This window comes from Vulpes vulpes, chromosome 16 (assembly GCF_048418805.1).
Source record: "Vulpes vulpes isolate BD-2025 chromosome 16, VulVul3, whole genome shotgun sequence".
Lineage (NCBI taxonomy): Eukaryota > Metazoa > Chordata > Mammalia > Carnivora > Canidae > Vulpes > Vulpes vulpes.
In genome coordinates this window covers 16,196,540-16,221,622 of record NC_132795.1, presented here as the reverse complement: position 1 = coordinate 16,221,622, position 25,083 = coordinate 16,196,540, and the positions used below count along the sequence as shown (strand labels likewise).

General features: G+C 46.8%; 1 protein-coding gene and 1 pseudogene across 6 annotated transcripts in view; one reads left to right on the top strand and one right to left on the bottom strand.

Annotated features, from left to right (window-relative positions):
* CMKLR2 (chemerin chemokine-like receptor 2) overlaps window positions 1–21,380 on the bottom strand; it is a 53,086-nt gene extending 31,706 nt beyond the window's left edge. For 2 of the 6 annotated variants that reach the window (XM_026002481.2, XM_026002484.2), the window contains exon 1: window positions 21,056–21,380. The gene's annotated coding sequence lies outside the window, so the exon portion shown is untranslated. Of the gene's footprint in view, window positions 1–15,966; window positions 16,101–21,055 lie in introns of all 6 variants that reach the window. The other 4 variants (XM_026002483.2, XM_026002480.2, XM_072742132.1 and 1 more) reach the window with 4 other exon arrangements.
* On the top strand, window positions 9,905–10,272 carry LOC112922839 (large ribosomal subunit protein eL42-like; annotated as a pseudogene).
* Window positions 21,381–25,083: the final 3,703 nt, after the last annotated feature.

The window sequence follows — 25,083 nt, the reverse complement described above, 5'->3', positions numbered from 1 at the left end:
CATGTGACTTCTGCTCAGGTTATGATTTCAGGGTCCTGGCATTGAGACCTGACAGGCTGGCTGGGTAACGGGGGCTCCAAGATGGCGGACCTCCCCGCCAGCTTCACTGCGGCCTCCAGGTCAGCACCAGGAGACTGAAGTCTTCCACCCAGGAACTTCCCAATTGGGAACTGTCCATCGGGGGCTTCTCCCACCCCCTGACCTCCATACCTTACCTAATACGGACACAAGCCTATGTCCTACCTCAACCCCATGGAAGGACCCTGCCAAGTCCCTCCCAGCGCGACCTCCACAGCTCACTCTCCCCCCCCCCCCCGCCCCCACCAGTCGTGGAACCTCGCCCGATGGTGCTTGCAATAAAGTTTATCGGATCCACTTGCCTCGTAGCCTCTCTTCTTACCACCGTCGGCGCGAGCAACTTTACATTTGGTGCCGAAACCCGCGAGGCAGGTCGGCCCTTGCCAGGCACAGAGGCTCCCTCCTCCTCACCGGGGACGCAGCCTCCGCCGCCACCCCGGGAAGGCTTCCTTCACCACCGCGTGTGGCCAGTGCTCCCTGGCCCCTGACCCACTTCCGGGTTGCCCGGTCCTAGCCGCGGCCGCGCCTGGGCTAGCCCCCGGCCACCTGGCGGCCCCGTCAGCCCCACGGAATCGGGAGACGTCCTCATTCCACGGGAACTACTGTCCCTCCGGTGACTCAGTGCACGGACGAGAGAACGCTCGCTCTCCTCCGTAATCTGAGTCGGTCAGTGAAGGGGACCACGGGAGCCTCCCAGTCCAAATTCGACTCCGAAACGCCCTGGGCTGCCTTCTGGCCAACATCCGTACAATTGGACCAGGACGGACGTAGGCGACGCCTCATACATAACTGTACGGTTGCTCGGCCTCAATACAAATTAGACAACCAATCGCAATGGCCTCCCGAGGGCACATTTGACTATCAGGGGCTCACAGATGTCGGCAGTTTGTGCAGGCGTCAGGGCAAGTGGTCCGAAATTCCCTATGTCCAAGCTTTCTGGACCCTATGGTCTCGACCGTCCTCGTGCTCCCAGTGTTCAACTCTCAGGTCCTCCTTGCTCGCGCCCCTGCCCCACTCGGCGCTCTTCCCCTACCGCACCTGCGGAACCACACTCTCCTCTTCAGGCCTCTCTTTCTGAACCGCCGAAAACCTTTCTGTACCCCCTTCTCGAGCTCCCGCCTTACACCCTCCTCTTATCAGCTCCCTCCTCGACCCCCGGCGCCCCCTGAGCCCTCCGGGGAATCGGCGACCCCGGCACCCCTGCAGGCCCCAAGAGCCCTTTCCGGGGTCGAGCCTCCACCCCGACGCGGGCCGAGTCCCTGTCGGACTTCCCGTCTTCCCCTCCCATTTCGGCCGGACGCGCTCCCAAAACCCTGTGTCCAGCTTAGTCTGCCCTTAAGGGAGGTGGCTGGAGCCGAAGGGGTCGTTGGAGTGCACGCGCCCTTCTCCCTGCAGGACCTCTCCCAAATTGAGACACGCCTGGGTTCCTTCTCGGCCAACCCAGGCAATTTCATAAAAGAGTTCCAATACCTGGCCCAAGCCCATGATCTTACCTGGCATGACTTGCACGTGGTTCAGACCACTACCCTCACCACCGAGGAGAGGGAACGCATCCAGGCCGCCGCCCGAGAACACGCCGGCCAAGTCCATCTCACCGACGCCCCCAAGCCGGCGGCGCTCAGGCGGTCCCGCGCAGAGCCCGGGAGGGGCTATCAATGGCCAAGATGGCCGCCGCCGGCGAGACCGCAGGGTTCGCGGCCTCACCGCCCGCCTGACGGCAGCTTCCAATGAGGCGGCTAACTACGATGAGATCAGGGAGGTTATCCAGGCCCCCGGCGAAAACCCTGCCCTGTTCCTAAACCGGCTGACCGAGGCTCTAGCACAGCATAGATTAGACCCGGCCTCCTGGCGCGGGCCACGGACCTGGCGACCCACTTCACTTCCCAATCGGCGCCGGACAGCAGAAAGAAACTAAAAACGGCAGAGGAGGGCCCTCAGACGCCCATCTCTGACCTGGCGAAAATGGCCTTGAAGGTGTTCAACTCCCCAGAGGAGGCAGCTGACCTCAAACGGCAAGCCAGGCCCCAGCAGAAGGCCCAACCACAAACCCAGGCCCTGGCGGGGGCCCTGCGGGCGACGGCGACGACGGGCAACCGGACGTGCCCGGGGGCAGGCTGTAAGGGCCCGGCAGTGTCCTAACCCGAAGGCACCCACAGGGCCGTGCCCTCAGTGTCACCTGATGGGACACTGGAAGTCGGACTGTCCTAGCCTCGGGGGATCCTCGACGCCTCTACGCGGGGGACCCCTGGACCGGCAAGTCCTGTTCTTCAGCTACTCGGGCGGAGGACGACTGACGAGCAGGACTCGGACACCCCCTCCCCCAAGCCGAGCCCAGGGTAACGCTCCAGGTAGCCGGTAAGTCCATCTCCTTTCTGCTGGACATGGGGCTACCTACTCAGTCCTGCCATCCTACTCGGGACCCACATAGGCCTCACCGGTCGCGGTGATGGGGATCGAGGGTACCTCCTCTTCCCCTAGAATAACCTGACCTCTTACTTGCACCTGGATGGTTTCCCTTTCTCTCATTCATTCCTCATCATCCCCACCTGCCCAGTGCCTCTCTTGGGAAGGGACATCCTCCAAAAACTGCGGGCCACCCTCCATCTCTCTCCTGCTTCAGCCTCGAAGTGTCGTCTACTGCCACTCCTCCCCTCTCCTCCAACTCTCATCCCTACAAATCTGCCCACCGTTAATCCCCAAGTTTGGGATACATCCAAACCCACCGTCGCCTCCCACCACAGTCCTGTTCATATCCGGTTAAAGAATAACTCCACATACACTTCTAGGGCTCAGTTCCCCATCTCCCTTACCCATCGTAGGGGTCTCAAACTTATAATAGACCACCTAAAGCAGCGGGGCCTTCTCATTCCTATCAACTCCCCCTGCAATACCCCAATCCTGCCTGTACGAAAGCCATCAGGGGTTTATCGGCTGGTACAGGACCTACGGCTCATTAATGAAACTGTTGTCCCACTCCACCCCATCGTCCCCAACCCCTATACCCTACTGTCTCACATCCCTCCAGACACCTCACGGTTCTCGACCTAAAGGATGCATTCTTTACTATTCCCCTGCATCCTGACTCCTATTTCCTGTTTGCTTTTACCTGGGAAGACCCAGACACCCATGTTTCTGGACAACTTACCTGGACAGTACTACCGCAAGGGTTTTGTGACAGTCCCCACATTTTTGGCCAGGCCCTGGCAGCTGACCTCCAGGAATGTCTCCTGGAGGCCAGTACCCTGCTACAGTATGTAGATGACCTGCTTCTCTGTAGCCCTTCCCTCCTCACCTCCCAGGAAGATACCTCTACCCTACTAAACTTCCTGGGAGCTAGAGGGTATAGAGTCAACCCGTCTAAGGCCCAGCTATGTACCCCATCGGTCACATATCTAGGGATCACTCTGACCCCTACCTCTAAATCCTTACTGGGAACCGTATTCACCTCCTCCAAGAACTGCAATCCCCTCAGAGTGCAGATGGGATACTCTCCTTCCTAAGACTGGTGGGGTTTTTTAGACACTGGATTCCAAACTTCTCTATCCTGGCCCGGCCTTTATATCAAGCAGCCAAGGAAACTCCCAGGGTCCCTTAACTGATCCTGTCTCAATCCAGCATGGATTTTTGAGGCTCTGAGACTGCCTCATTATGGAACCAGTTCTGGCCCTCCCGGACCATACTAAACCGTTCCATCTCTTCACAGATGAACGATCTGGGTCAGCCACCGGCCTTCTAGCCCAGCCTACCGGGCCTACATATAGGGCAGTAGCCTACCTATCCAAACAGTTAGACCCCACCACCCGGGGTTGGCAACCCTGTCTCAGGGCGCTGGCTGCTGCGGCCTCCCTCACTAAGGAGGCCCTAAAACTGACCTTAGGACAGCCTCTTACAGTCTACTCCCCCCACTGACTCAGGGGCCCCCTTGGCCATCAGTCTCTGGCCCAGCTGACTCCCTCCCGGGTGCAGTTATTCCATTTGTTATTCGTCGAAAACCCTCAGATATCTCTGTCTCCCCCCACTTAAACCCTGCGACTTTATTGCCTGCACCCTCGCCTACCCCTGACCCTTCTCACTCTTGCCCTTACCCTGGACTCTCTGATCAACCTCTGACTAACCCTGATCACATCCTGTTTGTGGAAGGCAGCTCCCTTCTGACCTCAGATGGCCTATGCCACGCCGCCTATGCCGTAGTTACCTCTGAGGCGGTTGTTGAAGCAGCCCCCCTTCCTCTTGGGACTACTTCCCAGAAGGCAGAGCTGATAGCCCTAACCCGGGTGCTCCACCTGTCCAAGGGACAATGAGTCACCATTTACACTGACTCCGAATATGCTTACCTCATATCCCACACTCATTTGATTATATGGCAAGAAAGGGGATTCCTGACTACCAAAGGTACCCCTATAGTAAATGGGCCACTCATTGTCAGGCTTCTCGACTCACCGAGGTCGCCATCGTCCACTGCCGGGGACACCAAACTACCCCTGACTCGGTCTCCCTAGGCAACAATAAAGCTGATACGGTGGCCAGGCAGACAGCCCTTAGCACCACTCCTGCCCCTGTACTCTTCCTCAACACTGCACATCAACCTTGTTACACCGAGGAAGAGACACTAGCACTCCAAAAGTTGGGGGGCAAACTAGGGAACAAAGGGTGGATCCACATGCAGAACCTCACTGCCATACCTGAAAACCTGGCGCACACCCTGGTCACAGAAATTCACCAGTCGCTCCATATCGGCCCCCAGGTGTTGTTTCAATTCTTACAACCTCTCTTCTACCACCCTTCTCTGTCCAAAGTCATTGAAACCATTCACAGGGCATGCACTATCTGTTCGGCTGTCAATGCACAAGGTGGGATCCACAGGCCAGGACCTAACCACCAATTGTGAGGCCACCAGCTGGGAGAAGACTGGCAGCTGGACTTCACCAACATGCCCCGTCATAAAAACCTCCGCTACCTACTAACCCTGGTTGACACGTTCACAGGTTGGATAGAAGCCTATCCCACGGCCCGCGATATGGCAGACGTCGTGGCTGCAATCCTTATTGAACACGTCATTCCCCGTTTCAGACTGCCCTGAACCCTCAACTCAGACAACGGACCTGCCTTCATATCCAGCATAACCCAGCAAGTGGCTAAAAGTCTCAACATCTCCTGGAGATTGCACATTCCTTACCATCCTCAGTCCTCGGGTAAAGTAGAAAAGGCCAAAGGCCTACTTAAAGCCCAACTCACCAAACTTACCTTGGAAACCCGTCTTTCTTGGCCTACCCTCTTACCTCTTGCCCTCACTAGGCTGAGGGCGGCCCCCCCAGGGACCCTCGGGACTAAGCCCGTTTGAACTCCTCTATGGTCCTCCCTTCCTCATAGATCACAATCTCCCTGCTGTTCCTCCACCCCTTCTCTCCTATCTGCCTTACCTCACTCTGCTCCGGGCTCTCCTGAGAGCTCATGCTGACTCAGTCACCCCAGCCCCGCACAACCCTAAAGATGATGAGACTCCTTCCCAGAAACTGCTGGGGGGGCGGGGCGGGGGGGGGGGGGGGGGTCAGGTTCTCCTAAGGAGTCGCAACCCCGGTCCCTTACAGACCCGGTCCCTTACAGACGTAGTAGACTGGGCCCCATACTGTCATCCTCACCACCCCAACTGCGGCAAAGCTACTGGGCCACCAGCCGTGGGTGCACATCAACAACCTTAAACGGGCCCCCTGTGACAGTAAGTGAGCCTCCCAGATGGTGGGCCCCACCAAACTCTGCTCGGTGAGGGCTCCTTCTCCTACTCCTCCTGAGTCCCCAGATCTAGGCGGAGTCATGTGACTGCGTGAGAGGCTCAGCTCCCTCACGCTATTTCTCGGCCTATACCTCTATGCACAGGTCCTGCTATCAGGGAAAGACCCCTCCACTCTCCCTTACTGCTCCCCCTCAGGAATCTTCCTCTCCTGCCCAAAAGGGATCTATTGCTGCCTAACCGCCAGTGATTCCTTGGATTGTACTCTCATCCTTCTGTCTCCCACCACCAGCATCTACTCATCTGAACAACTCTTATCTCAACTGTCCCCTACCTCTCGCTGCCTTCCCTTCTTAATAGGGGCAGGACTAACTATCGGTGTGGCAACTGGGGCGGCAGGCCTGGGAGCCTCCATTAACTTCTATTATAAGCTTTCCCAGGCACTCAGTGAGGACATGGAAGGAACAGCAGACTCACTCACCGCCTTACAGACTCAGACCACCAGCTTAGCCGCCGTCACCCTACAAAACCGCCGCGCCCTAGATCTCCCCACCCCGAAGAAGGGGGAACATGCCTTTACTTAAACGAAGAGTGCGGCTACTTCGTCAACCAGTCGGCATGGTCACCTCTAAGGTCAAAGAACTCAAAGACCGGATCCGAGCCAGACACCAAGATGACTCCATTTGGGGCTTAAGTCCCCAAGCCTGGGTCCCTTGGCTCCTCCCCCTCGCAGGGCCCCTCTGTATACTCCTCCTGTTAATCTCAATCGCTCCCTGCCTTACACGTTGCTCACAGGAGCGCCTGCAAGAAATAACCAGGGTATCAGGCAACCAGCTCCTCCTACAGCCCTATTCCCGCCTGCCCACATCCGATGGCCTCTACGACGTCCCACTGCCAGAATAGAGTCGACGCCCCCTGACACCAATATAAATATAAAGAGGTCGGAATGACGGGCCGCGGGGAAACGGGGGCTCCAAGATGGCGGACTCCCCGCCAACCCTCTCCAAGATGGCGGACCTCCCCGCCAGCTTCACTGCGGCCTCCAGGTCACCACCAAGAAACTGAAGTTTTCCACCGAGGAACTTCCCAATTGGGAACTGTCTATCGGGGGCTTCTCCCACCCCCTGACCTCCATACCTTACCTAATATGGACACAAGCCTATGTCCTGCCTCAACCCCATAGAAGGACCCTGCCAAGTCCCTCCCAGCGCGACCTCCACGGCTCACTCTCTCTCTTACCACCGTGGGCGGGAGCAACTTTACAAGACCCATGTGGGGCTCCCCGCTCAGCAAGGAGTCTGCTTCCCCCTCTCCCTCTGCCCCTCCTCATCACTTGTGCTCGGTCTTCCACTCTCTCTCTCAAATAAATAAATAAAATCTTTTTTAAAAAATGATCTTTAATAGATCTTAAATCCAAGAGTGTTGATCTGACTGTGGGAGGATAATGAAGAGGGACAGGAGGATGGGAGTGAGGTAAGATTTTTAAAAAATGTGTATGAAGTGGGACGCCTGGGTGGCTTGGTGGTTGAGCATCTGCCTTAGGCTCAGGTCGTGATCCTGGGGTCCCAGGATCAAGTCCCACATCGGGCTCCCTGCATGGAGCCTGCTTCTCCCTCTGTCTGTGTCTCTACCTCTCTGTGTGTGTGTCACTCATGAAGAAATAAGTAGAATCTTTAAAAAAAAAAAAAAAAAAAGATGTATATTAAGTTTCTTTCTGGTCCATTCAATTTCCAAACCTAAATTTACCAACCACTCCTAGGATCATGATGAAACTGAACATCAAGTTGGAGAAGCACTCCCTCAGAGGGAAGGAGAGCTAAGTGGAATTCCAGACCAGTAGGGAAGGGCTTCAGGGGAGAGAATTCTGATAGCACCCAAAGTTTGGCATGGTGGAGGCAAATTCTATCTTTAGGGTTTCCAGACTCTCTTCCCTGCACCCCCACCTGTCCTCTTGAAGACTATGTGTTAGCAGTGGGATCCCTAATAGGACTGTTGGAATCGGGAGACCAATAAGCAAGAGGAACAGATACGGTACTCAGAGATGTGCAGCTCTCCTCTCCTCTCCCTCTGGTTTTCCTTTTTTTCTTTTTGCAGTCAGACCCAGGCCACTTTCAGCACTGCTGCAGCTGCTCCAGCCGAGGAGGGGAGCCAAGCCTGAGCTCCAGCCCCTCCGCTCCAGGTAACTGGTGTGCTGGGCCCTCTTGCCTCATCAGTGCTGCAGTTCCAGGACCCAGAACCCCCTCCTCGGCCAAGAACACATGTCGGGTCACCCGGGTGGAGAGAAGGCCCCGGGCCCAGCGACGCTCCAGCTTGGTCTCTGTCTCTGCCCTGCTGCCCACTCTCCTTGGGAGGCCTAAATACGTCCAGGTGCTTACGTAGTTGTAGTTCTACGTCCCCTTTCCAGTCTTCCATGTCTGTCTTCTCTCTCTGTCACCCTGTCTCTTCTGTTCTTAAACTGCCCTCTCTGCCGCCAGCCTGTCTTCATCAGGTGCTTCCACGAAATCCACCAGCAACCACAAGCAGTCCTGGGCTGTGGGTTTTTTTTTTTTTTTTAAGATTTTATTTATTTATTCATGAGAGACACACAGAGAGAGAGGCAGAGAGACACAGGCAGACGGAGAAGCAGGCCCCATGCAGGGAGCCCGACGTGGGACTAGTTCCCAGGACCCCAGGATCAGGCCCTGGGCTGAAGGCAGACGCTCAGCCACTGAGCCACACAGGTGTCCCAGGGCTGTGTTTTATGGTAGTGATGAGCAAGGCCCCTGGGGTCAAGCAGACCCTGGTTTGGAATCACAGTTCCACTTACTACCTCCCTGTGAGGCCTTGCCGAGGTTAGTCAAAGGCTCTAAGCCTCAATTTCTCCATCTGTAAAAGAGGGATAAGAAGAGTACCTACTTGACCAGGTCACTGTGGGCATGAAATGAGGTGGTCAAGAGAAGTTCCGTGTCTGATACAGTCATCTGCTACTATTACCATTTTCTTTCCTGCCTCCAGATCCCTCTTCCCATTGCCTTATTTGTATGTACTATTTCACATTTTTTCTCAATCTGCCATAGATACTGATTTTTTTAAAAGATTTTATTTATTTATTCATGAGAGACACACAGAGAGAGGCATAGACAGAGGCAAAGGAAGAAGCAGGCTCCCTGTCAGGAGCCCGATATGGGACTTGATCCCAGGACCCAGGATCATGACCTGAGCCAAAGACAGACGTTCAACCACTGAGCCACCCAGACGCCCCCACCTGTGTTGGTCACCATGTCAGCCACTTTCTGAAAGGCGTCCAAGAAGGCAGCTGTTGCTCCTACTGTGGTCCGAAGCTGGGACTGTGGCTGTATGTATGGTGGATTGAAGTGCAGGACATGCTACCCCAAAATAGGGCACCTGGGTATATTGAATAGTTGATGCTGAAGGAGTGTGTTTCCAGGGTTCAGGAACGTCTCCTGGAAGCAGGTCCTGTGAGAATCACGTGAGACGTGCATGCCTTCCACATACCCTGAGGGAAGGGCATCTTTACCTCTGAGGAAGGAGGGACTCAGAAGAATCTGAACAAACAAGCCTTGCTATGTTTCCCCCACGGTACTACTCTCAGCTCATAAACCTTTGTCCCAGCACATTTTCCACGAGGCTCTATTTTTGGCCAAAGTATAAAAACACTCAGGTGTAACTGTTTCCTCGGGTCATTTCCTTATGAAGTCTCCATGTCATGTGAAACTTCCATTTAAAAAATCTGTATGCTTTTCCCTTAATAATCTGTCTTTTGTTTTGTTTTTTTTTATTCATGATAGTCACACAGAGAGAGACAGAGAGGCAGGGACAGGCAGAGGGAGAAGCAGGCTCCATGCAGGGAGCCCGACGTGGGATTCGATCCCGGGTCTCCAGGATCACGCCCCAGGCCAAAGGCAGGCGCCAAACCGCTGCACCACCCAGGGATCCCTAATCTGTCTTTTGTTACAGAGGCCTCAGCTCAGAGAAGAGGAAAAGGAAAATATACTTTTTTTCTTCCCCTATAAAGGCAGATCAAAGACAGTGGTCATATGTATCACATCACTTTTTTTATTATAGTCAACTTCAGTTTCTTCATCTGCCATCTGGGGAGAAAGCCCATCAATAAACCATCTACTGGGTTGTTTTAAGAAGATATTTTCCACTCAGAGCTCTCACAAACATGGTGACCATTCCTAAAACCCACCAGATTTCCTGAAAGAAATGTGGCAAGCACCAACCCCACAAAGTGACACATGACAAGAAGGGCAAGGATTCTCTGCATGCTCAGGGAAAGCAGCATTATGACAGGAAGTAGAGTGGCTATGGGAGGTGGACCGATTTTCCGGGAAAAAGCTAAAACTACAAAGAAGATTGTGCTGAGGCTTGAAGGTGTTGATCCCAACTACGGATTTAAGAGAATACTGGCTATTAAAAGAAGCAAGCATTTTGAAAAGAAGAGAAGGGGCCAAGTGATCTAGTTCTACATGTCCTATTTTGTTTTATTATGAAGACAATATAATCTTGAAGTTATGTTCACTTAAAAAAAAAATTGTCCAACATATATATGTGTCTCTCACAGTGCCTGGCTTAGGGAAAGAGCTCAAGAATTGTGAGATATTATTATTACCATCTTACTTTAATCTTTTTATTAGGGTGTATTATGAAATAATTCGCATTACTAACATGACTTTGTTGAAAGGTAGCAAATTCCTGGGTTTCCAGCTAATGTAATGATCACTGGCTATAATCAGAGCTCACTTGATACTATTCACGATTAGTTTAGCTAACATTTTGGATTTATGTTTCATTCTAAGAAAACATGGGCTGAAACATACCACTGTGAGCAACAAAATAATGGTTTCCTGCTGTTAACTGTAAAGCTACATTGTGCTCATTCCTTCTTTTCCAAAGTAGGACATTCTGATCCTGTGATAATGTTCTACTAAAGGAATTTATTTATTTTGCACCAAATGATTCGTGTAGATGAGTTCATTTCTTGTGATGAAGACGGGTACAACATAGCTGGGCTTCTTGCTGTGATCTCACTGACTTGCTATAATCCAACTGGCTAGAAAACACAGTAATTGTCTGGCTCAGCAAGAAGAAAACCAGCTTTTCCAAAGAATTCTTTTGGGGCATTCTCTCAAGTTTGATGAATAAGTCATTTACTGATTACTTGAGGAAAATATAAAATGGAAGAAATGGTCTTTCTTTAAGAAATTACTAAAGAACACCCAGGGATGTGAGCGACTCCATTGAATATGGCAAAAAATAGATCTAGTTTTTAAAAATCAGGCTTTTGTTTATTTGAGGCTGAAATAAATGAATGTGAATATTCTTTTAAAATTTTTATTTATTTATTTATTTAAAGATTTTATTTATTTATTCATGAGAGACACACAGAGAGAGGCAGAGACACAGGCAGAGGGAGAAGCAGGCTCCCCTGATGTTACTCTCCTAAATAAGCTCTTCTCTGACCACCACCAGCCTGTTCCCCAGTCTCAATCAGGGTCATCGCTCTCTATGCTTTACTTATAATTTTTAGTTATATATTTGAATACTTACTTGATAAATGTCTCTCCTTGAGCAGGCTGTATTTTTGCTTGCCTTTATATCCTCAGAGCCTAGCACAGTGCCTGGCAAGTAGGGGAGCTCGATAATATTTACTAACTGGCAGAAAGACAACAGTGTTTTTTTTTTTTTTTTTTAAGATTTTACTTATTTACTCATGAGAGACACAGAGAGAAAGAGAGAGGCAGAGGGAGAAGCAGGCTCCATGGAGGGAGCCCAATGCGGGATTTGATCCCGGGTCTCAGGATCACACCCTGGGCTGAAGGCAGCCCTAAACTGCTGACCCACCCGCTACCCAACTTAGTGGTTTTTGATAGAAGGTATTTATGCCCGCGGCATCTCAACAAAAACTAACAATAATTTTTATCTGAGAAAGGAAAGGTGAGTTTGAGGCAAGAATTTAAGTTCTTGATTATCATCAAATTCATTAGTTCCTGTGTTCAGTTCCTCTTTTTTTGTTATAGGTGTTAAAAGAATGTCAAGTACTTAGGAAAGCTAGCCTCACTCCTGAGGGATGTGTTAACTCTATTCAGCCACTTAATTAGACAGGACTTTTGGTTGACAATGGGTCTTACTTCCAGGAAAAGGTGATGAAATTTTCCTCTAAAATCTTACCAAGAGCAAACTGGTTCACTCTTAACCATCATGGTTGTCTAATCATGTATTACTCATAATTAAAACCAGTTCACTTAACCACATGCAAAAGGAAGAAATCCCAGGCACGCCTAATTATATAACAGCATTTAACACATTACGGCAATACCTAACATTTCCCACATCCTTGTTAAGTACAACACAATACTAAGGAATTTTACGTACATTTTCACATTTAATTCTCACAACGACCCTGCGAGGTACTATTATTATTTCCAGGAGGCAAAGAAAGGTTGGGTATTTAGCAATCGTGCTGAAACTCAAACAAGACTTCTGGGTCTGGGGCACCTGGGTGGCTCAGCGGTTGAGCGTCTGTCTTCTTTGGCTCACGTCATGATCCTGGGGTCCTGGGATCGAATTCTGGGGGAGCCTGCTTCTCCCTCTGCCTATGTCTCTGCCTCTCTCTGTGTGTCTATCATGAATAAATAAATACAATTTTTTTAAAGATTTATTTACTTATTCATGAGACACACACACACATACACACACACACACACACACACACACACACACACACACACACACGACAGAGGGAGAAGCAGGTTCCTGTGAGGATGCTGAGGATCCTGATGCGGAACCGGATCCCGGGATTCTGGGATCATGATCTGAGCCGAAGGCAGCTACCCAACCACTGAGCCACCCAGCATCCCAAATAAAAAAAATCTTAAAGAGTCAAAAACAGACCACTTCTGGGTCTGTCTGGCTTCAGAGATTTCTTTCTTAACCGTTGTACACACCTTTCTTTAGTAATTATCCATGGATGTGTTTACCTCCGTTACTAGAGTGTGAGGGCCTCAAGGGCAAGGATTATGCTTTACTCATTCTATGTCTCAAGTACAGAGCAGAGGGCAGAAAATATATAATAGGTGCTCAATAAAAGTTTAGTGAATGAAGGAGAAAATTCTTTCTTAGTCATCAAAACTATAGTATGTTTACTATGGTTTTAATGTTAAATATAATAAACTGTATCATATAGAAGTAAAACACACAAATATTTATATAATAAAACAAGTACTTATATATAAATATCTTACTGTTTTTTTATTAAATTAGTAATCCATATTTTTTCTTAAAGCATAGGAAACTTCCATTTTGTTAGGTCAAAAATGATCAAGTCAAATAACAGCGCTTTTAATAGGGTATAACCTAATTTTTAAAAAATCGATGTCAACCCTTAACTATAAAATTAAGCAGGATACTCCGTTACCACATGTTTTTTCTACTCAAACGAAGTTTATCATTCTAAACCGTCATAGAGAAGGTTTTATGAAAGATTAAGAATGTCATATCTGGGGATCCCTAGGTGGCACAGCGGTTTGGCGCCTGCCTTTGGCCCAGGGCGCGATCCTGGAGACCTGGGATCGAATCCCACATCGGGCTCCCGGTGCATGGAGCCTGCTTCTCCCTCTGCCTGTGTCTGCCTCTCTCTCTCTCTGTGACTATCATAAATAAAAAAAAAAAAATTAAAAAAAAAAGAATGTCATATCTATGAGCACTTTGTTCTAGCTCCAGGGATCCAACTCTATCTCCAAATCACTTTTCATGCCATTAGGGACAGTGCAGACTTAGTGAAAATTCAACCCCAAACATTTATTACACTTGGCTTTCCATGAAGTCCTCCCTTTTAAATAGCAACTCTGCCTTTATCCCAAGCCCTGACACACCCCAAGTGTTCCTCAAACACTTTTGCAATGATTACATCACATGTGTTTGTGACAATCCCTTCTTGTTGAATAACGAGGTCTGTCACACGGAGTTATGCAAAACATTTGAAACGGGAAAATTAAACTCAACTGATTCAGTTATTATACTAGATGACTGGTTGACCATAGACAGTTCTTTAATAACTCTTTTTTGGGGGGGGGCATAAAAAGAAATGAGAGCTTCAGAGAGTAACCCTGAAAGCCATTTTAAGCATGAGTAAAATCTGTTTGCCTGACGCCTGAGGGAATGCTCTGACCTCTCCTCATTGAATTCTTTGTGTGTTAAACTTTATGAAATGAGTTACTTTCTTGGCTTCACCTTACTCGGAAATTTCTAATCATGAGATTGCCTTTTTGACAGTAATACTCACAGGGCCTCCTGTTTTTCATGTTCTAAAATGTCTGCCTAACCCACTGATGGGCCTGAATCCATTTCCTACTCTACTTCCAACTTCAGTTTAAAAAGTACGCTCCAGGGATGCCTGGGTGGTTTAGCGGTTGAGAGCCTGCCTTTGGCTCAGGGCGTGACCCTGGAGTCGCAGGATCAAGTCCTGCATTGGGTTCCCTGCATGGAGCCTGCTTCTCCACCTCTCTCTCTGTGTCTCTCATGAATAAATAAATAAAAATCTTCAAAGAAAAAGTAAAAAGTATGCTCCAGGAGCACCTGGGTGCCCCAGTCAGCAGAGTGTGTGACTCTTGATCTCAGGCGCTGTGAGTCCAAGCCCCATATTGGGTGTAGGGAAGACTTAAAAAATAAAATCTTAAATAAATTAAAAATAAAAGTATAGAGGTCCCGGGGTGGCACAGTCAGTTAAGCATCTGCCTTTGGCTCAGGTCATGAGCCCAGAAACCCAGGATCGAGCCCTATGTTGGGCTCCCCACTGAGCAGGGAGTCTGCTTCTTCCCCTCCCTCTAGTGCTCTCTCTCTCTCTCTCTCTCAAATAAAGAAATAAATAAGGGGCAGCCTGGGTGGCCCAGCGGTTTAGTGCTGCCTTCAGCCCAGGGTGTGATCCTGGAGACCCGGGATCGAGTCCCACATCGGGCTCCCTGCTTGGAGCCTGCTTCTCCCTCTGCCTGTGTCTCTGCCTCCCTCTCTCTCTCTCTCTCTCTCTCTGTCTCTCATGAATAAATAAATAAAATCTTTCTTTTAAAAAAAGAAATAAATAAAATATTTTTTTATTAAAAAAATAAAAAGTACACACCAAACAAAGTCTGCTTGGGAATTTCCTGGTCCTAGTTGGGTTAGTCTGACTTTGAGACCGTCTGTATTACTGGAATGGTTAAACTCTGAAATACTTCATACAGCTCAGCCACACTGGTAATACAGGTTTTCAGGACTTAAGTGAGAACACCTTCAATGCAGAATTGAGTTAGATGTGGATTCCTAAGGATAGTAGTCAGCAGTACTGCTGAAAAGAGCACTGAAAAACATTGAGTATTATATAAATATATATCTATGGTAACCTGAAAATTTCCCCAGTTGACAGTGGGCGCAAATGGGGTAGTATTTAGTTTTAATTCAGGGTTCATTGGGGTGTCTCCATTGGCAGATGTAACATGTACTGTGTTTGTCCAATAAGTACATCACACTTGAGAAGGGTTCACCAAAAAGTATTTCCGGGGCCTCCAGGAGGTGAATTATATGTGTTTGTGTACAAGTTTGGACCCCTGGGCATCATGACTCCATCATGCGCTGCCAGGACACCAGGCTGCTTGCCCAGTCAAGGCTGGGTAGAGGTTCAGGATGAAGTGGAATGGAGAATTCTCTTTCGTGTATATTTTTTTTGGTAGAGGAAATCCCAAAATAGCTCTTTGTTTTTCTTGCATGCAAGAAAAACTTGCATGCAGCTCCATGCCCTTTCTCCTCTTGGGGGTCCAAGGTCTGTGCTCCTCCCTCCCAGCAAGTTATTCTACAAACTCCTCAGGCTGAGGAGGACTTCTGGTGGGTCAACCCATCAGTTAGTCAGGTCCAAATCTTGTCATCTCACTTTGGCTCATGATGGTACACGGGTACCCACCTCTCCCACTGTCTCACTTCCTCCATGAGTGTTAACTTGCATACTCCTGTTCACATCCTCCCTTCCCTTTCGTAAGCCCCACCTCTGTAGGCACTCCAAACTTCTAAACCTTTTTAGTTTAGTGCACCTGGCTGACTCAGTCAGCAGAGCGTGTGCCTCTTGATCTCAGGGTTGTGAGTTCAAGCCCCATTGAACATACAGATTACTAAAAACATAACAAACAAACCTTTTTAGTTTAATAATTTCATTCTGTCCCCAAGGCAGCACATCTTTAAGCTTTCAGAGGGGAGGAATCTTCCTTTAAAATTCTTGTGTCCTCTTCTACCACGGGAGCCGAGGGTCCTGTTGGTATCTGCTTGACTGAATAGGACATGTACAGGCAGCTTCTCTTAGTGAATGATTAAAAAAATAACTCCTTTCCCCCCAACAAAATGAAAAATAATAGACTTCCAAATAAATAAACAAAATTTCCAAACCTCATCTTTTTTTCTTAAGATTTTTATTTCTTTAAAGTAATCTCTATAACCAATGTGGAGCTCAAACTTACAACCTTGAAATCAAGATCTTGGCAACATGTTCAGCGTTGAGTCTGCATGCCGCCCCCCCCCCATCTCCCTCTGTCCTTCCCCTCCCAACTCTTGTGCATGCGCTGTCTCTCTCTTAAATAAATAAATAAACAAATAAACAAACAAACAAACAAATAAATAAACAAATACAATCTTTTTAAAAATTAAAAAAAACAAAGAGTTTCATGCTCTACAAGCTGAGCCAGAGAGGTGTCCCCCCAACTTCCATCTTCCCCACGAAGGTGAAACTGAGAGGAAGAAACAGCAAAATAATATTTAAACCATTCAAAAAGTCATAACACACCTTATTTATTTGATTTGGTGAATTATTTTATCACAAACCAAGTCTTTACTTGCACACATCCTGCAGAGAGCTGCCCTATGCAGTATTTCATATACTCAAGTTCCCACGGGCTAGTTGATGATTGTTTTAACAATGAGCAAGGGCCAATGAGGCCAAGATCAGATAGTTGGTGCTCCCCTTGGTTAGTTCCCTTCATTGAAAGAAACTCTTCTACAGGCAAAGTCAGGCCCTATTTAACATCTGGCCTCCACCTTCTAATTAATCATCTGACCAATATATTACTTTGGATGAAAGGACAACTGCATGATTTCTAACAAAATGTTTGTGCCTGAGTCATGCATACTTTGTTCCAACCAACACTGTTGTCTTTAACAACGAAGAACATTTTTCATCTTATTGGAGTATCAATGGAATAATGAAAACATACTATAATAATTGAAGAATATGAAAAAATAGTCTGAATGAAAGAGTTGTCTCAACTAGTAATTTTTTTAAATTTTATTTATTTATTCATAAGAGAGAGAGAGGGCAGAGAGAGGGAGAAGCAGGCACCATGCAGGGAGCCTGATGTGGGACTCGATCCCAGGACCTCAGAATCATGCCCTGAGCCAAAAAGACAGATGCTTAACCGCTGAGCCACCCAGACATCCCATCAACTAGTATTTATTAGCTACCTACCATATGTGCTAGGTTTCCAGTAAATATGTCACATTGAGCAATGCCTTAACCAGAGGTTTAAGAAGGGAGGAAGACAGGGTGTTTGGGTGGCTCAGCCAGTTAAGTATCTGACTCTTGATCTCAGCTCAGGTCTTGATCTCACAGTTGTGAGTTCAAGCTCCATGTGGGGTGCAGAGCTTACTCTAAAAAAAAAAGTGGGGGGAGGGAGGTGGATTGTAGTATTGGAAGAAAACCTAGCCTATCCGGTTTGTTTTGAAGAAAAGGAAACTGAGGTCCAGAGAGTTTATTTTGCCTCAAGCAATGAAACAAGCTAAAAGGAGAGTTGGTATTGGAGCTCTGGAGTGACAGCAAAATCAAAATATTCCCTAGAGGGCAAGGGAGTAGGGGGACGGTGTTAAGTGGGTGATGAACATGAAAGAGAGCACATGGAGCAGCCCCAGTGGCGCAGTGGTTTAGCGCCTGCAGCCCGGGTCGTGATCCTGGAGACCTGGGATCGAGTCCCACTTCGGGAGCCTGCTTCTCCCTCAGCCTGTGTCTCTGCCTCTCTCTCTCTCTATGCCTCTATGAATAAGTAAATAGAGTCTTAAAAAAAAAAATAAAGAGAGCACATGATGTAACGAGCACTGAGTATTATATAAGACTGATGAATCACAGACCTCTACCTCTGAAGCCAATAATACATTATATGCTAATTAATTGAATTTAAATGAAATTTGAAAAATCAAAATATCAAGTGTGAAGACCTAGTGCAATAATAGATTTGTTTTTTTTTTTTTTAACTTTTTTTTTTTTTTTAATTTATTTATTTTATGATAGGCACACAGTGAGAGAGAGAGAGAGAGAGAGGCAGAGACACAGGCAGAGGGAGAAGCAGGCTCCATGCACCAGGAGCCCGACGTGGGATTCGATCCCGGATCTCCAGGATCGCGCCCTGGGTCAAAGGCAGGCGCCAAACCGCTGCGCCACCCAGGGATCCCTACAATAATAGATTTGAAGCGTATTTGGACATTGTCTGATTTAAGAGAATGCTGTTAGCAATCTTCGTTTAACGAGTTATGTTTTTTTCTTTTTTTTTTTTAATTTATTTATGAGAGTCACAGAGAGAGAGAGAGAGAGAGGCAGAGGGAGAAGCAGGCTCCATGCACCGGGAGCCCGACGTGGGATTCGATCCCGGGTCTCCAGGATTGCGCCCTGGGCCAAAGGCAGATGCCGAACCACTGTGCCACCCAGGGATCCCGAGTTATGTTTTTTTCTATCAAGTTTTATGCTATCCGTTTTTATTGTACTCTTGGCTTTCACTACTTTCATTAGAAGTTTTATGAGGCAGAAACCTTTACCAAAGTTAATGTCACCAAAGAAACCAGGTGAATTAGACCTAAAGAGCCCCCATGAAATGAAAGGATTTAAATTTTGTGGTTTTTGTGAAAATTGAAGACTGAAGAAAAAAAATAGGAATTTTCAATATGATAAAGTTTTAAATGATGAAAGTAATAGATTATTAGAGAAAGTTTAGGGTAAAAAGAAGATATATCACATAAAAGGTCTAGCATACACCAGTGTGGCATAAAAATTATTTTGAGCAGAAGGCATTTGAGGCCCCCAAATAATGCAATTGTCATAAAGCCCCTCCTGGAGAGCAATCAGGGAAGACTGACTCTTCACCAGAAATGAGAAGTCTTCACACCACACCGAACAGACACAGTCACATCTATTCTTTTAAGAGCCCATTTATCTTCTCAAAAAGTCATTTGTTTTCAGGGCACCTGGGTGACTCCGTGGTTGAGCATCTACCTTTGGCTCTGGTAGTTGATCCCGGGGTCTTAGATAGAAGCCTGTAATGGGTTTCCTGTGGGGAGCCTGCTTCTCCCTCTGCCTGTGTCTCTGCCTCTCTCTGTGTGTCTCTCATGAACAAATAAATAAAATCTTAAAAAAAAAAAGTCATTTGTTTTCCCATAAATGTCCTTTCTTCTTTTCCCCTTCTTTTATGAAGATGATATATAAACCTCAAATTCTAACCATCTCTTTGAGTCACAGTTTTCTCTGAACTCCCTATAAAGGTTCATAAAAATATGTGACTAAATTTGATGTTTTTGCTTACTAATCTGTCTCTAGTCAATTTAATTTGCAGACCTTCAGAACTGAACCTAAGAGGATAGAGGGAAGTTTTTCTTTCCCTAACATACCATCAGCTCACCATCAGCACATCATAAACTCACTTTTGGCTTAACACAACTATTTCAGTTTTTTGTATTTTCTTCAGTTTTCTCAACTGCATTTACTTTTTTTTGCTAATTATAATCATTGTTAATATTATAAGCACTCATCCGTGATGTTACATAATCCTCCAAAATATGATATTCCAATGACTGCAAAATATTTCATTGAGATGCTACATAAGAAGTTCCTTCACTAGCCTCCTACCATTGGATATTTGATTGCTTCTGATTTTTAAAAAATTATAAATAATTTGGGGAAAAAATTGAGCATAAAGCTTTTCTCCTTTTAAAATTACTTCCATGGGGGCATCTCTGACTGCTGTGGCCTTCACAAAGGGAATGTGGCTTAAATATCTGTCTCAGACAGATGACAATTAGTGGTAAAGTCACACAGAAAATATGTGACTTTCTGTTATAAATTAAATGTCTGAGGTCTCAGGTGAAACCATAAAAAAGGCAGTGAAAAAAACTGACAAAGCATTTAGCATTTAGTGTCTGGAAGATGTGCAAACGTGATGAGCATTCATTCAGTCAGAGGAATGACCTGAACTAGAATTGGAGACCCAGAGGAAGGCCCCTTGGCCCTTTTTTTCTCCCCCTCCCTCCCCCACAACCCCTCAAAAACAAACCAAAAAATAGCGGCGGATCCATTAAGCAACAAGTTTGCTTGGACGAATGAGTTGGTTTTAAGTGAAAACGGCCAATTTGAAAGAATAATTGCTGATGAAAGTTATCAACTTTTCATTTGGTTTTCATTAGCTTTCACTTAGAGGGAAGGATCAGCTATTAGACAGAAAGCCATTGGGGCTCACAGCTCTCTGCCTCCCCCAAGAACAATCAAGTTCGCTGAACCTTTTCTGCCAGCGATTTCCCCGCATTTAGCCATTTGTCCTTCATTAGGAGAGCCTAGGTACCAATTATTCTCACAGGCAATTGATTATGAGATTTCAAAAATGCAGCAACAACAAAGAAATGTTTGCTTTGACAAACCACGAGCTATTCATCTTTAAAAGAGAGGGAAAAAAAAAAAAACCCAACCAAACCACATTACAGCTCCATTTAGAACTTTTTCCCTACCTTGTCATCTAAGGAGGGCAAAATCAATTTTCATCTGAGAGCACCATTTCCTCCTACTAGTTTTCCCTAAGTGGCCTTTCCACAAATGATGTTTGATTATTTCTGAGTCACAACTACTTAAAATCCGCATTTATGAGCTGTAATTTCCTAGGTAAAAGCAGAGGGAATTACTGAAAGTTGTTTGGGCCCTCCCCCCACCCCCTTAGCTCAGCAACCTCCTCCTGGTCCCCTCTTTCTGTGTTTTCATCGGCAGCCGAGCAAACCGGGTTAGGACCTTCCCGAAGCCCTGGGCCAGGGAACAGAAACAGGAATCGGCTTGTAGGGCTTTTCCTAAGCGATCAGGAGTCCTTTTTCTTGTTTGCCAGCTGGTGGTTAGTCAAAATACTGTTTTGTAAATAAATCATCTGCAGAAAATCCTCATCAGGTCAGCTGCGAATGTGTCAGTCGGAGGAAAAGAAACAAGAAGGCACTTACCAGTTAATTTACTTTGAGGAGAGAAGCTATTCTGATGCCTGGGTGTGACCTCCCGGCTCCAGAAGGGAACAGAGGGTGGTTTGCAGAACTGCTACGTCGTGCACTCGTTCCCAGCCTCCTCATTTGGCTTTTATCTGGCCTTCGAAATGACACTGTAGGAGAGGGATGTTGGGTTTCATTTGAATGTGGTCCTTCCCTTCCTCCACCACCCTCCATAAAAATTCATCACGTATTCCAGGAGAAAAGGAAGCAGTGAACATACTGCCCAAATTAATTCTTTTTGCTCGGCGTGCATGTGTGGGTAACTGAGGTTTGTTGCTTGAATGGGGGATCCCTGCTATTGGCTGCAGTGCCGCAGGCTGAAAAGTGATGAGGGAGGCACCAATCCTTCCTTTGTTTGGGGGGCTTTTGCTTATGAAAAGTCAAGTTAAATTTCTTTCCAACGAGGGAATGAAAAGAACCTTGGAATGTCAAAGGAGAGCTCTTCAGTTGCACGGCCAACTCTGTAGGGCTCGTTAGGAGAGAGGGATTTTACTTAATGGGTTTCCGTGTGCTTCTGAGGGTGAAGAATTGCGATCACACGTTAATTAGGTGTCTGAGTTTTTATTTCTTTGCCTAGGTAGGTTGCGAGAGAACTCTTTAGGATCTGGGGAACTTAAGGGGTTGCTTTTTATTTCATTCTCTTTATCCCTCCTCTCCGTCTGTGGTCTCGGCAGATGTGAGCACATCTGTGTTCTCTGAGGCAGGGCTCAGAATTCAGAAATTCAGAGCATGAGAGGCTGAAGGTAGGCAAGCCTGGACGTGGTTAGCTTCCCCTGCAGAGCTCACTTGCTTTTTTTTTTTTTTTTTTTTGTAAGCTCTAAACATCAGCTCTATCATGTGATATTGGACATTGAACATTATTAAGTCATAAAACATCGTTAGGCCAGCTAATTGACAATTGTTAGGTGAACTCCTAGAGAGGCACACGACTTTTCTTTCTTTTTTTTTTTTAAGATTTTATTAATTTATTAATGAGAGACACAGAGAGAGAGAAGGAGCCTGACGTGGGACTTGATCCTGGATCTCCAGGATCAGGGCCTGGGCTGAAGGTGGCGCTAAACCGCTGAGCCACCGGGGCTGCCCCGATTTTTCTATTTGACTGAAGTAGCAGAAAACGCCACCCCAAAATACGCCTCTTTGGTATAAAGATTATTTTGAGCTGATTATTTTTAAGACACTGCAGACACTGAAGAAGCTCTGAAAACAGAATACAGGTTACCCTTTTGTAAGGGAAATCTATATTTATGAAATAAATTTACATTAGAAAGGCGGCCTGTAGCAGGAAGAGCTACTGCCAGAGATGACTTTTCACCTGAGAGATTTATCTGCTGGGCAAGGCAACCTTTGTTTACCAAACATTTCCTCTTCTCACCTTCCTGTGAATTGCCTTCCGGTGAATGGCCTTCCCCTGCTTTGGGTCCCAGACCCCATCCCTTTCCTTAGCCCTGGATGGTATGTAATCCTCAATCTTCTGGGGTTTTTTGAGTCTCATACTCAAGTGGGGCTCCTGTCTGTACATAACTAAAATAGGGGTTTTTTTTTTTCTCCTCCTGCTAATCTTTTGTTGTTGTTGCTTTTTAGCACGAGGAGATCCTAGCCAAGAACAGTGAAAGGCAGAGGGAAAATTATTTTTCCTCCCCTACAAGACCAAGTCTAGAAAATCTAAAGTAGTAATAATTCTCGTGTGGGGGGTGAGGTGGGGTAGGAGCATATCACATTAACCCTGGGGGCCGGGGGGTCGTGTGCCCAAGTCTTTCCAAAATACAAATATCCCGAGGGCCTGGGTGGCTGAGTGGTTGAGCATCTGCCTTTGGCTCAGGTTGTGACTCCGAGGTCCCAGGATCAAGTCCTGCATTGGGCTCCCCATGGGGAACCTGCTTCTCCCTCTGCCTGTGTCTCTGCCTCTCTCTGTTCTCTCATGAATAAATAAATAAAAACCTAAACAAAAACACAAATATCCCTCAGCCCCATAAGGACATACACTCTCTCACACTTGCCCCCATCCCTGGATTCCACAGAAAATAACCACAATTAATAATCTTCGCATATTTCTTTTCAGTATGATCTGAGCATATATGGTCAGAGGAGGAGGTCGTGGCCCGAGCTCTCTACTGGAGACTCGTATCTAGGCACCAGTTCCCACTCCTTTGTATCAGCAATATTAATATTTGCTCACAGTCATCTGTAACCTCCTATAATCACACCAAAGCACAATTTCATCCACAAAAGACATTTTTTGGGCGAATTTTCGGAAAGTTCTGGTTGCTCCATATAGTTTTGACTTTATTTTTTGGCAGTTGAGCAGGAAGCACTGAGTAGCAAAGCAGAGGGAAAGAAGAAGGGAGAAATGATAGCAAGCATTTACTAGGTACTAAGCAAGAGTAGTTTGGGCAGCCCGGGTGGCTCAGTGGTTTAGCGCCGCCTTCAGCCGGGGTGTGATCCTGAAGACTCAGGATCGAGTCCCACGTCGGGCTCCCTGCATGGAGCCTGCTTTTCCCTCTGCCTGTGTCTCTGCCTCTTTCTCTCTCAGTCTGTGTCTCTCATGAATAAATAAATAAATCTTTAAAAAGAGAGAGAGAGAAAGACTTAACCATTAGACTATCTGTCTCTCTATGAGAAGTTTCCAGAATTGAGTGAATGGGAGGAAAAGGCAGATAAAATCCTCCTATCTGCCAGATAAGAGGATTTTAGGATAGTTCCACCACTTTCTTCTTTTTTTTTTCTAAGATTTTATTTCTATTTATTTATTTTTAAAGATTTTATTTATTTATTCATGAGAGACAGAGAGAGAGAGGCAGAGACACAGGCAGAGGGAGAACAAGATCCCTGCAGCAAGCCTGATGTGGGACTTGGGACTTGATCCCCAGACTCAAGGATCATGCCCTGAGCCGAAAGCAGATGCTCAACCAATGAGCCACTAGGCATCCCAGTTCCATCACGTTCTAAATCATTGCAAATTCTCTGAGGTCTTTTGGGGCTAGGACTTCAAGGGTTCCCTTGGGAGAGGCATGTGTGCCTAAGCAGGCCTATAGGGCCAACTGGACCTGGGGGAGGAGATGTACAGTGCTTCTTCTTTTTTTTCTTTTTAAAGATTTTATTTTTATTTATTCCTGAGAGAGAGGCAGAGACACGGGCAGAGAGAGAAACGGGCAGAGGGAGAAGCAGGCTCCATGCAGGGAGCCTGACATGGGACTCGATCCCGGGTCTCCAGGATCAGGCCCTGGGCTGAAGATGTTGCTAAACCACTGAGCACATACACACACCCGCCCCCCCCCTCCCCCGGGCTACCCTGTACAGTGCTTCTATCATATTGTTTTGGGTAACTGGCATGTTTCTTTCCAAGAGTAGCTTTTCTTCACTAATGGTTGCAATTTCACCATTTGCATTCTCAGAGAATCATTCTTTGGAAGACATGGCATTTTAAAAGAAAACCTTTGCATTAATCTAGTGAAGCTCTAACAGAATGGATTGGGCAATTTTAGGATGGTCATCACCTCTTCCCCCAACAACCCCACCAGAAAAAAAATTGGGGTCAGCAGCTTGGCCTCCTGTCTGTTGATATGATCAAGATCATTATTCTTTTCCTTTCTTGTTTCTTGTTAAAATAGCTTACTTGCCCCAAACACCCAGATTCTCTGATGATAGAACTTTCAGAAATAGTTTATTGGGAAAATACAGCCAGGTCACATTGATTTTTTTCGTTAATGACCATCTCGAATCTTTTTTATTTAAAAGAAAAGAAAGGAAAGGAAGAATTCAGCTAGAACCCTGGGAAAGAGGTAATAAACAAGCAGACATTTTCTTATTAAAGAAGCTGTTTAAAAAAAAAAATTAAAAAAAAAAAAAAAGAAGCTGATTTGTGAACAATGGGAGAACTTCACTTCTTTTCTTTTCTTTTTTTCCCCTCTTGTCATACAGGGAGACGACTCTTTGTGTAAGTGCCCTTCTGAGGCCTGTCTCTTCAGTGGAAGAGATTAAACTCTGGG